The sequence below is a fragment of the Trachymyrmex septentrionalis genome, unplaced genomic scaffold (assembly GCF_001594115.1).
Source record: "Trachymyrmex septentrionalis isolate Tsep2-gDNA-1 unplaced genomic scaffold, Tsep1.0 scaffold25, whole genome shotgun sequence".
NCBI lineage: Eukaryota > Metazoa > Arthropoda > Insecta > Hymenoptera > Formicidae > Trachymyrmex > Trachymyrmex septentrionalis.
In genome coordinates, this window is record NW_017305408.1 from 3,163,759 (window position 1) to 3,177,160 (window position 13,402).

At 38.6% G+C, this 13,402-nt stretch overlaps 1 pseudogene; it reads left to right on the top strand.

Annotated features, from left to right (window-relative positions):
• Nucleotides 1-12,841: 12,841 nt before the first annotated feature.
• Nucleotides 12,842-13,402, top strand: part of LOC108748854 — a 3,772-nt pseudogene continuing 3,211 nt past the window's right edge.

Consider the following 13,402-nt stretch of genomic DNA (forward strand, 5'->3'; position numbering starts at 1 on the left):
ATATGCCACAGTCAACATTCGGAATGCGTCCGCGCACTTAATTTTGTTTTTCACACAAAATTTGATACAGATTCTTTGATCCATTTTTTGGAATAGGCAAAAATCGAAGACGAGCCAAAACACGTGCAAGCAAAGCAGCTGTCAAAAATTAACTGAACATTCAAAATGGCCGAACTTGTCGGCATAAGTGAGAGACATGAGTACCAACATAACGCCACAAAAAAAATCGAAAATCGAATATACGTAACCCGCGGAAATTCAAAATTCGCGATACTTTTTGAACAGACCTCGTATACCTCCTGCGTGCTTGTAGATTTCGTGGTATACAGTCATACAAATTTTCAGAAGGCGTCAACGCTCACAAGTATATGCTTATAGGATTTCTTAATCGATGACAGTGGTCCTAATGATCCACATGTAGTATGTCCAGTGGAACACTCCTCTTCTCAGTGGGATGTAAGAAACATTCCTCTTTCCCTTGTTTACTTTCGGCCAGAATATATGCAACGCAATTATGCACGACTTCCTCGACTCTTCGCTGCAAATTCGGGATCCAATAGTCGCCTTTATTAGGTCTTTAGTTTTGCCCACTGAAAAATGAACGTTCGTGTGCTCGGCGGATGATTTGTGCCGGCATCTTCATCGGCACTACAAGCTGCAAATCGCTGTTATATTCTTTGAATAATAAATTACCTCGCAATACATACTCTCGTATCTGTCCACGAAGAACCAGATCTCGGAGTCTTCTCACGTCATCGTCCTGCTCTTGTGTTCGCCCTAGCAGTCAGCCCTGTATCTGATTCGTCAATCGCAAGGCACATCGGTAGCGGATTGTGACTGAGTGCGTCGACATGCCGCGTACATTTTCCGGATCGATGCTTTATAGTGTTGAATTCCTTCAGGAGCAATATCTATCGCGCAACTCTTACATATAGGTCCCTCTTGTTCATTGTCAGCGTAAAAGCACGACAATCGGTCACAATCTTGAATGTAATTTCTAATACATAGACTTGAAACCTCATCAACGTTTTAATGTTAGCTAAGACTTTCAGTTCACATATTTAGCCTCAACCAATGTCGTTTTTTTATTCAAATAATAAACGGGATGGAAAAGGCTATCTTCGTTGTTCTTCTGGAGTAATATCGCATCATATTCCAGCGCCGCCTCCGCTCCGACTCGGTATAAACAAGGTTCGCTTAGCATCATCTTGAATCGTTTAAAGGCTTCTTCTCTGCTGTGCCAAAATTAAATTTTACGTCTGTTCTCAACAGATTTGATAGCGAATGTGCTTTAGCAGTGTATCCTGGGATAAATTAATTTTCTAAAATAGCCGCTTAAGCCTAGAAAGTTCTGTATTTGCTTGATGTTAGTGAGTTCCGGACAGCTCAGTATCAGGCTGCTCCTCGCCCTGATGAAGTGAAAGGTTCACGAAACGTTGGCATTCCAAGAATGAATCTAGACACGGAGAAAACCTGCGAAACGCATAATCTTTATACAGAAAACACTCGTGGAAATCTCAAGAATATTAAATAATAATAATAATAATAATAATAAATCAGGGACTCGGACCGAAAGATTTTTTCGATTCTATTCCGGTTTAATAAAATATCAAATAAATGTTCCGGTTTTTTTTACGTAAAAAAAACCAAAACCATAAAAAAAATGGTTTTTTAACAGTTTTTTTCAGTTCTAATACTCGCTTTCTTCTATTTATTCTTTAAATTTATTTTATTAAGAAGAGCAAGGCGGGAGGGGGAGGAAGAGAGAGAGAGAGAGAGAGAGAGAGAGAGAGAGAGTGTGTATTACCCGATCAATTTAGCGAACCTAGTCGAAAAGAGGTATCAATTGATCACGCGATTCTGAACAAAAATTACATAAACATTATTTTATGCACATTTCTCTCGGTTCTTTCTTACAACTTATTTTATTCTTATAGATAGATCTCACTTATTACATAAAGTCTACATATGTATTCTTGAATATCATAACTTAGAATAAATTCTTGCAACATGTTAATAAGGAAAATCTAAATAAAAGAATGCTAGTATCTTAAACAATTATATTAAAGAACTCTTTTAAATAACAAAAATATCAAGAATATAGAAGGGCAAATTAGAATCAAATTCGAATATAAATAAATATAATAAACGTTTAAAGTTTTAATATTCTGATAAATTGTGATATGAAATATAAATTTAATTCACAAATCTTAATGTTATTACATTATATTACATGATATGTTTCGGCATCATAATTGTGCCATTATCAGATGTTATAAATTCGCTGAGCAAAAACGCAGTGAAAAAGTCAAATGTATTTTGAATAGTCATTATTAAGTCATTAAACCGTATAAAAGACGCATTAAAATATTCTTATAAATATATGTAATCCGTATCTTATGCGAATCCGATAACCCAATCGGGTCCGTGCGCAATCGAGTCGGTGCGCAATCGGATCTGTGTGTAATCAGGTCGGTATGCAATCAGATTTGTGCGCAATCGGATCTGTGTGCAATCGGATCTGTGTGCATTCGGGTCCGTGTACAATCGAGTCTGTGTTCTAATACAACGCTGTGTATCCGATCGCGTCTGTATCTGATCGTGTCCGTATCCGATTGGGAAATACTACCGTGTCCGATCGATAATATGCGCAATCGAGTCTCGTTCATATAATGCGCATGAGTCTCTTGTGGATTCAAAAGATTTATTAAGTGCTTGAATTAATTCTCGCTATTTTTTGCTACAAAAATATGTTTATTTCATCAAAAAGGTACTTGATATTTTGTTGTGATAGTGATACATCATCCAGGAAGTGAGTCCGGGTGAAAGAATTTTGCTTTGTATGTATCTGCGTGTCGAGCGTTATGAGAGCGCGGGAAAAGAATGCCGCGTAATTCGGTGCAATATTTACTCACCTACAGATGTCGCTTCGGTGCGACGCTCCAAATTGCGCTCATGCAACAATATCTTATTCACAATATTGTCCATCGAAAGCTATAACCTCTTCTCACTTTTCGGATAACGAATGGATTCTGTTGTAAAAAAATTTTGATTCTTTCGAGGCGATCCAGTTATCGAGTCATTTTTTGATATTTTCGAAATAACTAAAATGCTGCTCAGAAAGATCATGCTGCATCGACCGAAATAAATGGTAATCTGAAGGAGCAATGTCTGCTGAATAGGGTGGGTGGGGTAAGACATTCTATCCCCAAGTGCCTCCAAGATTTTCTTCACTGGTTCTGCAACATGTGGTCTATCGTTGTCATGAAGAAGAATAACTTTGTCATATCTTTTGGTGTATTATGGGCGTTTTTCTTTGAGTGCTCGATTCAAATTAAGTAATTGACGTCGGTAGCGTTCAGCATTGATGGTTTGACCCGGTTGCAGTAGCTCATAGTACACTACACCGATTTGATCTCACTAAATGCACAGCATGATTTTCTTTCCTTGAATCCTGTTGTGGCATTGATGTTGATAGTTCGGGGCGTACCCATGATTTCTTGCGCTTAGGATTGTCACAATAAATTTTTCCATTTTTCATCGCCAGTCACAATTCGATGCAAAAACGACTTTCGTTTTTGTCTTTGAAGCAGCAATTCACAAATGGCTAATTGTTTCGCAACGTCTCTTTGTCTCAATTCACGTGGGACCCAATTTCCTAGGTTTTGGATCATTCCCATTGCTTTTAAACGTTTGCTAACGGTTGACTCATCGACATTTAATGTTTCCGATAACTCTTTGAGCGTTTGATAAATCTTCTTAAAGTAATACCTCTAATTTCCCATCTTCAAACTTTTTCGGCTGACTAGGGCGCTCTTTGTTATACACGTCGAAATCGTTGTTTTTGAATCTTCTAAATCAATCTCTGCAAGTTGTTTCAGATAGAGCATGCTCCTCCATAAGCCTCCACTAGCAAACGATGATTTTCAGCAACAGATTTCTTGAGATTAAAACAGAAATGCTTCCCGTAAATGCTCTTTTTTTGGTACGAAGCCCGACATTTTTAATGCGATAAAAGATTGTGTTGTTTGCATCCGATCAAATGTTACATACTGATTATTAAAGCCTATTAACAATACTTTCATCAGCAATCACTTTCCATGTTGAAATAGCACAAATACTGATCTCTCCCGGTCAATACCGAGAATTAATTCAAGCACTTAATATATTAAAATCGCCCATACAAATAATATAGTCTGTGCTGTAATAAACACAAGACAAGTACGCTTTAAGGGCATGCATCTCCAGAATCGAGGAGGACGGTAAATAGAAAAGATCGCTATCCGCTTTTTATAAAGGTACAACAGCACCAACAATCTAGATCAATGAGTGAATAAAGCAGTAAGCTATTTGTATATAATGCGACGCCACCATTCCGTGAGTCATAGGCTCTGTTAGCGTGTAGAAGATAATAATTCTCAATAGCATACATTGCAAAATCATCCCTCTCGCGAAGCCACGTCTCGGACAGAGCCAATATATCAAGCTTGCAAAGGCAAATTAAATCTTTTACATACGCGAAATGAAGCGTAAAAGATCTTATATATATATGAATAATGCGAAAATTGTCAGATCGTGATATATTTAAAGGCAGATTAGGCGAGGAGTTATTTAAGTTAGGTAAGGAATTTACCTAACTTAATTTTACTGAAACTAGAGACAATCTGTCAGAGGGAGAGGATGTATTGTAGTAGAAATAGATAAGGATAATGATAGAGAGGAAACAGAATTCGAGAGAAAAGAGAGGGCGTTAACAGAGGAATAGTTACTATATCAGAGAGTCGGTACCGTCAAAATGAACCACAGAGAAACGAAACCGAATCGGCAGCAAGCATGGTAATAATAAAGGCACATCAGGGTGAACTGCAGCGATCGTCTTGATAAAAGATTTCGGAGACAAATATTTTCGAGGCGTAGAATTATCAGATTTCTTAAAATAGACTATACCAGATGTGCCTCACAATATAAGAATGGGCGAGAGCTCTAGTCTCTTTCAAAGCAAGCCTTTCAGAAGTAATAGATATCGTACCGAAATTCTGTCAGAAAGGAAATGATTCTCTAATATCACGCGCAGTGAAACCGCGCCTACGACGAACTGCAGCAAGCAACTAATTTCTTTTAATTATTGACATAAATTTGACAAGCGGCCTAGACAAAGTAGAGAGTCTTACCCAATCTTATTAGGTTAGTAATATCGCCGGGCGAAAATGACAGATCCAGATGGGAAGTCAAAACTGTAGTAGATCCAGACAATTTTCGCCACGAGAGGCAGGAAGACTAAGAATGATGAATTCGTAATCACGTTGTGAGAGCTCAAAACTTGCGAATCTCCAGATTATTTATTATTGGCGACGATGAAAAAGGCCTGTCAGTTGCCCTGGAGTCTTCAAGGGCAGCACAACGCTCCTCAGGGCCAGCAATCCTCACCACCAAGGAAGCCCTACAGATCGAGATCTTGTCCGTCATCATGGCAAGTCTATTACAGCCAAGCTCTCCTCATCGAAAGAGGCAACAGCATCCTCAAGACATCACGTGTAAGTGTTTTTAAAGAGACAGTCTCTAGTCTATTTCTAGGATTCTCCATTGAATTGAACCTAGCGTCTATAAATCCAAGCCTAGCTTCCAGCGAGCCAAGTCCAACAGCAAGACCAGACACCCAGTCGTCAAGATCAATAAGTTCACACAAAGAGATGCGCACGAGACGAGACGAGATGAGATTTCTGCAAGTTTGATCTCGATCTTGAAAAAATCTCGGAACATTCTTCTCAATCTCGGATTTTCGAGAATCTCGAATATCTAATCTCGAATCTCGACGAGATCTCAACAAAATTAGTAAAAAATATTAAAAAAAAATGCTAAAATAGTTTTATTTGCAAGTATAAATGAATGTATTTATAACAAGTACTGCATATTATATAACTGTATTGAATATTTCTTATTATATAACTGTATTGAGTATTTCTTATTTAGTACGTAAAAATACAAAGGCAAATGAATGTGTTTAAAAAAATTTAACGCTTTTTTCTAGGTTAATTTTATTTTTTACCTTTAATTTTAACAAAATTATCATTAAAAGAACAAAATAAATTGGAATTTGGGCCGTACGAACTAACGACGTATATACATAAACCAAACATTCGTATGCTTCAGTGATGGAGGATTGAAGCCGAAAATTGACAGTTTATGTGGCGTTGAGGATCCTTGCCTTATTGTACTGCTGTCATCAAGATAGAAGAGACACAAGGGGTGCTGACTAAAGCTCTATATTACTAAAGTAGCGCATTAGTTCGCCATATTGGATTTACTAACCTTATCATGTACCAAAATATGTATTATATCAATAATATTAATATGTACCAATAATATTGTACCAATAAATACTAAGCGCTTATTAGACTACAGACTACAGAACTAGGTCTAAGATAGCAGTGAAATAGCTAATAGGAAGGCTGTCAGCAAGATAAAAGAAATGCGCTACTTTAGGCCTGGTTGCACCAACGTTACTTCAATTTTAAGCGAGGCTTAAAATTCTCTTTGTCCTTGTCTCTTTTCAGTTTTAAAACGAGATAGAGAGAGTTTTAAGTTTCGCTCGTAACATTGGTGCAACCAGGCCTTAGTAATATAAAGCTTTAGTCCTGACAAGTTGTTAAACTTTCGGCTACAGTTAGGATGTTTGGTAGTAGTATATGGGCAGCCATGGGGTTTCAAAATAAATCTCCACATCTCCTTTCGGTGCCGGGGGCGTAGACGAGTCAGTCTGGCGAAAGGGCGCGTTCTGATTGGTCGAGGAGTGAAGGGAAGGGGTAACAGGGTAATTAAATGGTGTGTTCTGATTGGTTCACCCTATACTCGCCCAAGATTTAATTGGGTCGCTCCATATCTACCCAAAAGGTGATTGGAGAGGGTGGGTGGTAGAGGGCCTTAGACAAAATGGAGATTTGAAAAATGGTGAGTGGAGATTGGGACTGCAGCATTCTTTTCTCGCGTGGCTAGAGTACGAACAGCGGGGGATGAATAGTGGTCAAATTTTATGACGGTCGCTTTGTTGTCGCGGGGCAACGTCTCCGACGTGTAGGTGATTCGGTGAATGTTATTAATGTATGAGAAAGGAGATCTTATACGGAAAATTTGCGGGCCTAGAGAGAGACTTGCTTTGTTTGGAAGAATTTTGGGGAAGGTAAAACAGGAACGAACACGTTCAGCAGTTGCGGCGTGTCGTCTCCAGTGACGACTCACTCGTTCGAGTGAGAGAGTATGATTTCTATGATGTATGGCAAGGATTTTATGAATTGTATTTCTTGTACTTTATTTGAAAGTTTATATATAAAGTTTATAACGCGGAAATAAGTTGAGAAAAAAGTTGGTTATTGGAAGGTACGAGTAATTAAGAAATGAGGGTTTATGTTATAAAAATATATTTATTGATACACATTTTTTTTTTCAAAGAAGAAGAAATACATAGTTTGTATGAGAATAAACTAAAAACGTTTTAGTAAAATTAAGCCGAAGATTCTCGCTTCGAGAGAATTATATGAAAAATTTCGTTATATCTTAACGAAGTTAATTTCAAAAATATTATATTGAAATACATATCAAGAAAAGTTAAGTCGTTAATTTGTGTACGCACATTACGTTCTATATCTTCGTAATTACCACGCAGTGTTAATTTTAAAATTTCCTGATTAATAAAACATGCGGATAATTTCAGTTCGATTTCTTGAATTAAATATAAAGCACACTTGTTAATATTATCGGATAAAGATTCTAATTGTTTTAAACGCGCATCGACGCACTTTACAATGCTTCGCAGCTCGAGGGAGGTGGTTTTCTGCATTACAACTGCCGCTACGTAGGTTCTCCGTTTCTTCGCCGGAGGAGTTGAATCGAGCGCGTCCTCTTTTTTTCGAAGATTTCCGTTGGAATTTTCCTCTTCTTCTTTATACGCTAGCAATATTGATTTTGACCCGTAAGATATGGTAAAGCTGATGGTGATATTTTTTATAACAAAGTTAGGTTTCATTCTGTTATCGCTGCTTAAATATTCGTTCATGAGTTCCATGTTATCTTGAAACTGTTGCCAGCAGTCGGCGTCAAAATAAATTCCGTCTGCGTTATGTCCGCCCAATTTTACAACAGGTTTGAAGATTTCTTCGTTTGTTCTTTGCAATCCTACGTGAATCGTCTTCGTATGAGAATTGTTAAGGCCATACGATGTTGCTAACAACATATGAAGTCGAGCGTTTCTTCTCTCGACGATGTCGTTACGTAGCTTGTAAGAATCGGGGATGGAGTACATGCTCATGTCCGAATTATTAGTATTTTTTGGACTGGCCATTGTTCTTACGTCATAGTAATACCAAATTCAGCAAACTAAGATGGCGAATAAAAAAAAACACAAGAAGCACAGTACTTGTTTGCTCGCGAGGCTGAAGCTACGGACGACGAGACTCGAATGAAACGGATTTTCGTTAGTACCGTTGACATCGCCACCCTCTCCGACGCTGCGTAATAAAATTATTCTGCGCGCGCAAATGAAAAAAATAAAAACATAAACTTTCTTTAAATTTTTCTTAAAAATTTAAAATAATCTTTACCCCGTAGAAGTCAGGAGAGGGGGTGAGAACAAGATAAATCGAGAACGAACAGGAATGAACAGGCGCGAAACGAAAGGTTTTACGATTCCTCTCCTCATTTTCTATGTCACGACGGGGGGGAAGGAATTCGTCCAGGTGAAAAAAATGAAAATTTTTCGCTATAGAGGAAAAAAGAATTGAGGGGATTGGATCGTGGGATAGTTTCTAACGAATAAGATTTAGTACAACAATAACCCACGAGTTTCTTTTAAAAAGACAAGAAGAAATTTATGAAACGTCTTCGCTTTAAAGTAAATTTACGAAATGGTTTTGTTTTTAGAAAATTCATTAATCTAAAGTGACAGAGGTACGACACAAAAATGTTGAATTCAATTGGAATAATGTAGGAAATTTATTCGTCTTCCTCTTTTCTGAAACTTTTGTGTATACTCGCGTGGGAAAAAATAACGTGTAGTATATGGAAATTTAGAGGATACAAAAATTAAATATTAGTTATATTGATAAACGTGAGAAAAGTTTTAAACTGGGGGAGTGTTCAATATTCACTATGACTTTTCTTCATGACGAGACCTTGAAGAAGAGAAAACAAACAAAAACCAATTGATATTATCGATCAAGCGAGACAGAAATTTCCATTAAAATTGTATTTTTTGCTGAAAGGTTTAATGTTTATCAGTCGTAGACTAATATTGTGTGAGAATCCTTTCCAGCAAGAAGATACAAAAAGCAGAAGGAAAAATTTAAAACATGAGATTCGTCGTAATAATAAAAATTGTAAAGCGAGGCAAAACTTCTCTGGGTAATAATGAAAACGAGAACTAAAGGTTTTATTAGGATGAAAGCGAAGGGGGGAGATGCTTTTCGTGATAATTTGGGATCAGAAAAGTTAGATCGGTTATAGGGATGGTCATAACTTAAAAGTTTTTGTCATCCCCGCTTCTCTAAATTTTATGAGAAAATCACTTCTAGTAAAGGAGACGGTCGATTATCAAAATCGTCAAAAATCTATCGGCCTATGAAGGGACTAAAAATTTTTAACGAATCTTTTCGTGGGAGAGGAATTTTTATGAATATCGATACAGGCATAAATAGCACGCCTTGATCGAGCTAAAGTTTAGCCCTACGTTCAAACTCCGAAGTGAATTTTACTATTTGCGTGTTTTTAATTTGGTTAAAAATGGAACTTCGCGGGTTGCTAGGGAAATTTTTCATCGTAGCTAGCAACTTAAATAAAAAATTAGTTGCTGGCAATTATCTGACAAAGTTGTCAGATAATGATGAGAAAAATTATTCCGTTTTCGGGAAATTTGTCGGTGAGTGCTCCAGTACACTAGTGTGTGTTATGCACAAACTGGGGCATTGCGGTGATGACGTGAGATTAAAAAATATAATCGCAAGTGCTTTGGTCACGAGGAGGATGACGCTGGAAGTCACATAGCTGACTTCAAGCGACGCATTGGACTAAGAGGTAAGTAGGGACTAAGTACACTAATAATTTTTAAAAATAGAATCTAATACATATTAGAAAAGCTGACTTTATAATTAATAAATATTATAATTAAATTATAATATTTATTTCATAGAAGTCGGCAGTATTGTGGGGCGTACGATACCGCATCGCGGGGGTCGGCCGGTAGGACGACTCGCTTTAAGGAGACGTCGCCCTGCGGGAGAAGAAGAGGAGGGAGTACCAGCGAGTAAGTTTTAGAGAAATAAATATTAACTAATCGATTATAGAAATCCCGAATATTAAAATATTTTATTTTTTTTCTAGGAAGAGCACGAATCAAAGAGGAAGATAATGTTCCGCCTCCGCATGACGTCCCCGTCATTGTAATCGGTAGATATTTCGCAAATACCCAAGAAATCTAGTTCGTATAATATAGATGTAATATATGCGATAAAGAATAAAATCAATTTTGTTTTAGATGATGATGATGATGACGATAACACTGATGGGGATGACGGTGTGAGTCCAGCCGATTCTAGAGCACTGGTCTCAGTGTTCCACAATTTTCATAACGTGTAAGTTTTAAAAAAATAAATTAGATGAATATAGAGAGAGTTAGCTATATACAGAAAAAAAAAAAAATAAATTACTTTTTAGCTCAGGAAACTGAAGAATTGATACGGGGAGAAGTGGAAGAGGAAGAGGAGGAGGAAGAGGAAGAGGAGGAGGAAGAAGAGGAAGAAAAGGATGACAGCATTATTGATATTGATGATAATGATGATGATGATGATAATGATGATGATGATGATGATGATGCTGATAATGATGACACCGACAATAATGCTGCCGATAATGTGGAAGTCATCTCCAACGATAATATCAACGTCAATGACAACGGCGATGATGGAGAGAGGGAGGAAGAGGAGGAGGAGGAGGAAATAACACAGGAGGCAACAGAGGAAGAAGATAGCAGATATTACGTGCCTCTTGGAAATGAAGGTAATAATCTTTTTATTTTTTATTTTAAATTTATTTGTTGCTCGAGATACTTAAGCAGATATTTTTATCAGATATTTCGTACTCCCCCGTTCTAACTATGTCGTCGGAATATTAAATTACATAAAAGAGAAATACATTATCCTCCCACGCCCGATCATGTAAACAGCTGTAGGTGAGTTATCTTGCCATGCAGTAATGTTACGAATAGTATGTTTCTTAATATATATATATGTATATATAGCAATGTTATCGGACTAATAAGGTTTGTTTAATTTTTTTACAGTACAAACAGACAGTGATCTTACATCGCAGCACACGCGAGAAGAAAACATGCCGACGAAAGAATCCTTACAAAATTCCATCGGCGAACAACATCAGCAGCAGTAGCAGCAGCAACATCAACAGCAGCAGCAGCAGCAGCAACATCAACAGCAGCAGCAGCAGCAGCAACATCAACAGCAGCAGCAGCAGCAGCAACGTCAATATACACATCATCATCATCATCTTCAGCTCGAGGAAAACGATCAGGATCGTCATCGCCGGCAGGAGGAGGAGGTTAGAGATAATTTCGCTTTTATAGAATTAAGGGCGGAAAGCTCGCGTCGATTCAGGAATTTCGCATTACTAGGCAGGGAGGCAACTTTCGCGATACGACCGCCACCTGAGGGTACTGATATCATTCGTTGGATAGAAAGCGCGTTCCGTGAAATTAGAACGTATGCGCTACATTCGTGCAAACCGAACGATTACGTAGGATTATCGTTCGAGTCGGCGGATCTAGCGCGCGGTCCGGCGGGTCTATCGTTTCGTCCAGCGCGCGACTTAACTCACGAGGACATATGGCAACTCGTGAGTTCGTTGGCGCAAAGTGCCGGAGGGTTCGATATCGCAGAAAATTTTACCGTGCGCGTTTTTAAAGTCGCCCGCAGGTCGCGGACGTCAATAGATTGACTCGCTAAGACATGGCCAAACGCTCGATTTTACAAATAAATAACACAGACAATTTGTGTTTTCCCCGTTCGATCGTAGTGGCTCGCACATATCAAGAGCGCGGGCAACTTCGTACGGGGGAATTGCAAGAAAAATGGGAATCCGTGAGATACCAGTTCTTCGTTACAGCGTAAGCTGGCCGAAGAATTAACGAAATCCGCTGGTATCACGATTCCCGAGGAAGGCTATGGTATCCGTGAAATCGAGCAATTCCAACTGATTCTCGCTTCCGAAAATATAGCTATAATGGTAAATAATTTTAGTACCTTCGGTCGAGGCGAGAATCCAATGTATGACGGCTGCTCGTTACTTTCCTCCCTAGGTCGCGAACCTTCGTGCTGTTTAAACATAATGTATTCGTATTACGAGGGTTCGCGACATTATAACCCTGTACTAAGTTTAAAAGCCGCCGGTTCTCGTGGAGGATATTGCGTAGCGTGCAACGTGGGCTTTCGTAACGACCGAGGGCATCGATGCACAAAAAAATGCCTACGTTGCTACGCCACCCCGTCTTGCGAGCTCCCCGACGTTGAAATGATTAAGTACGATTCGTGCGCTCGCGTCTTCTTCGGGCGTCCGTGTTTCGATCGTCATCGAAAGCAGGGATCGTATAATCAATCCCTCTCAAGCGTTTGCGACTAAAATTTGCAACGATTGTGGGCGATTGATTAATTCAAAATCGCGACACGATTGCGACGTAATTTATTGTAAAACGTGCCGTTCGTTACAGTCTTCGAATCATTTGTGTTACATGCGGCCTCTTTGTCGTAAAGCCACAGTAGAAAACCCTGGAGAGGGTACAAGTACTATGGCGTTGCGAGAAGAAAATCCGCAAACAAATACGAATGACGCCGAAGACGCGGACGAGCGTGTTAAAAGAGATCGCGTCGCATTCGTGTTTTATGATTTCGAAATGCGACAAGACGAAACGCTCGAAGGAACGGAGAACGTAAGAATTCACGTTCCAACTCTCTGCGTCGCGCAACAAATTTGCAAAGCGTGCGCGGGAATAGAGACCATGTCATTGCAATGTCGGTGTGGAGTGCGCGAATTCGTATTTAATAGAGACCCCGTTAAAAGAGTTTGTCGATTTTGCGACGTACTCGTCTAAATATTTTAAAAAATTTATCTGTATCGCGCATAATGCTAAAGCATTTGACGCTCAATTTATTTTAAAGTACATCGTTGAAAAGTCGGGAATAACGGAAGAACCTCGGGTGATTTTGAACGGGACGAAAATTATCGTTATGACGATTGGACGTACAAAATTTATCGATAGCTCTAATTATATACCTATGCGATTATCGGAGTTACCCAAGGCTTTCGGGCTGCAGGATACACTGGGCAAAGGTTTTTTTCCTCATTTGTT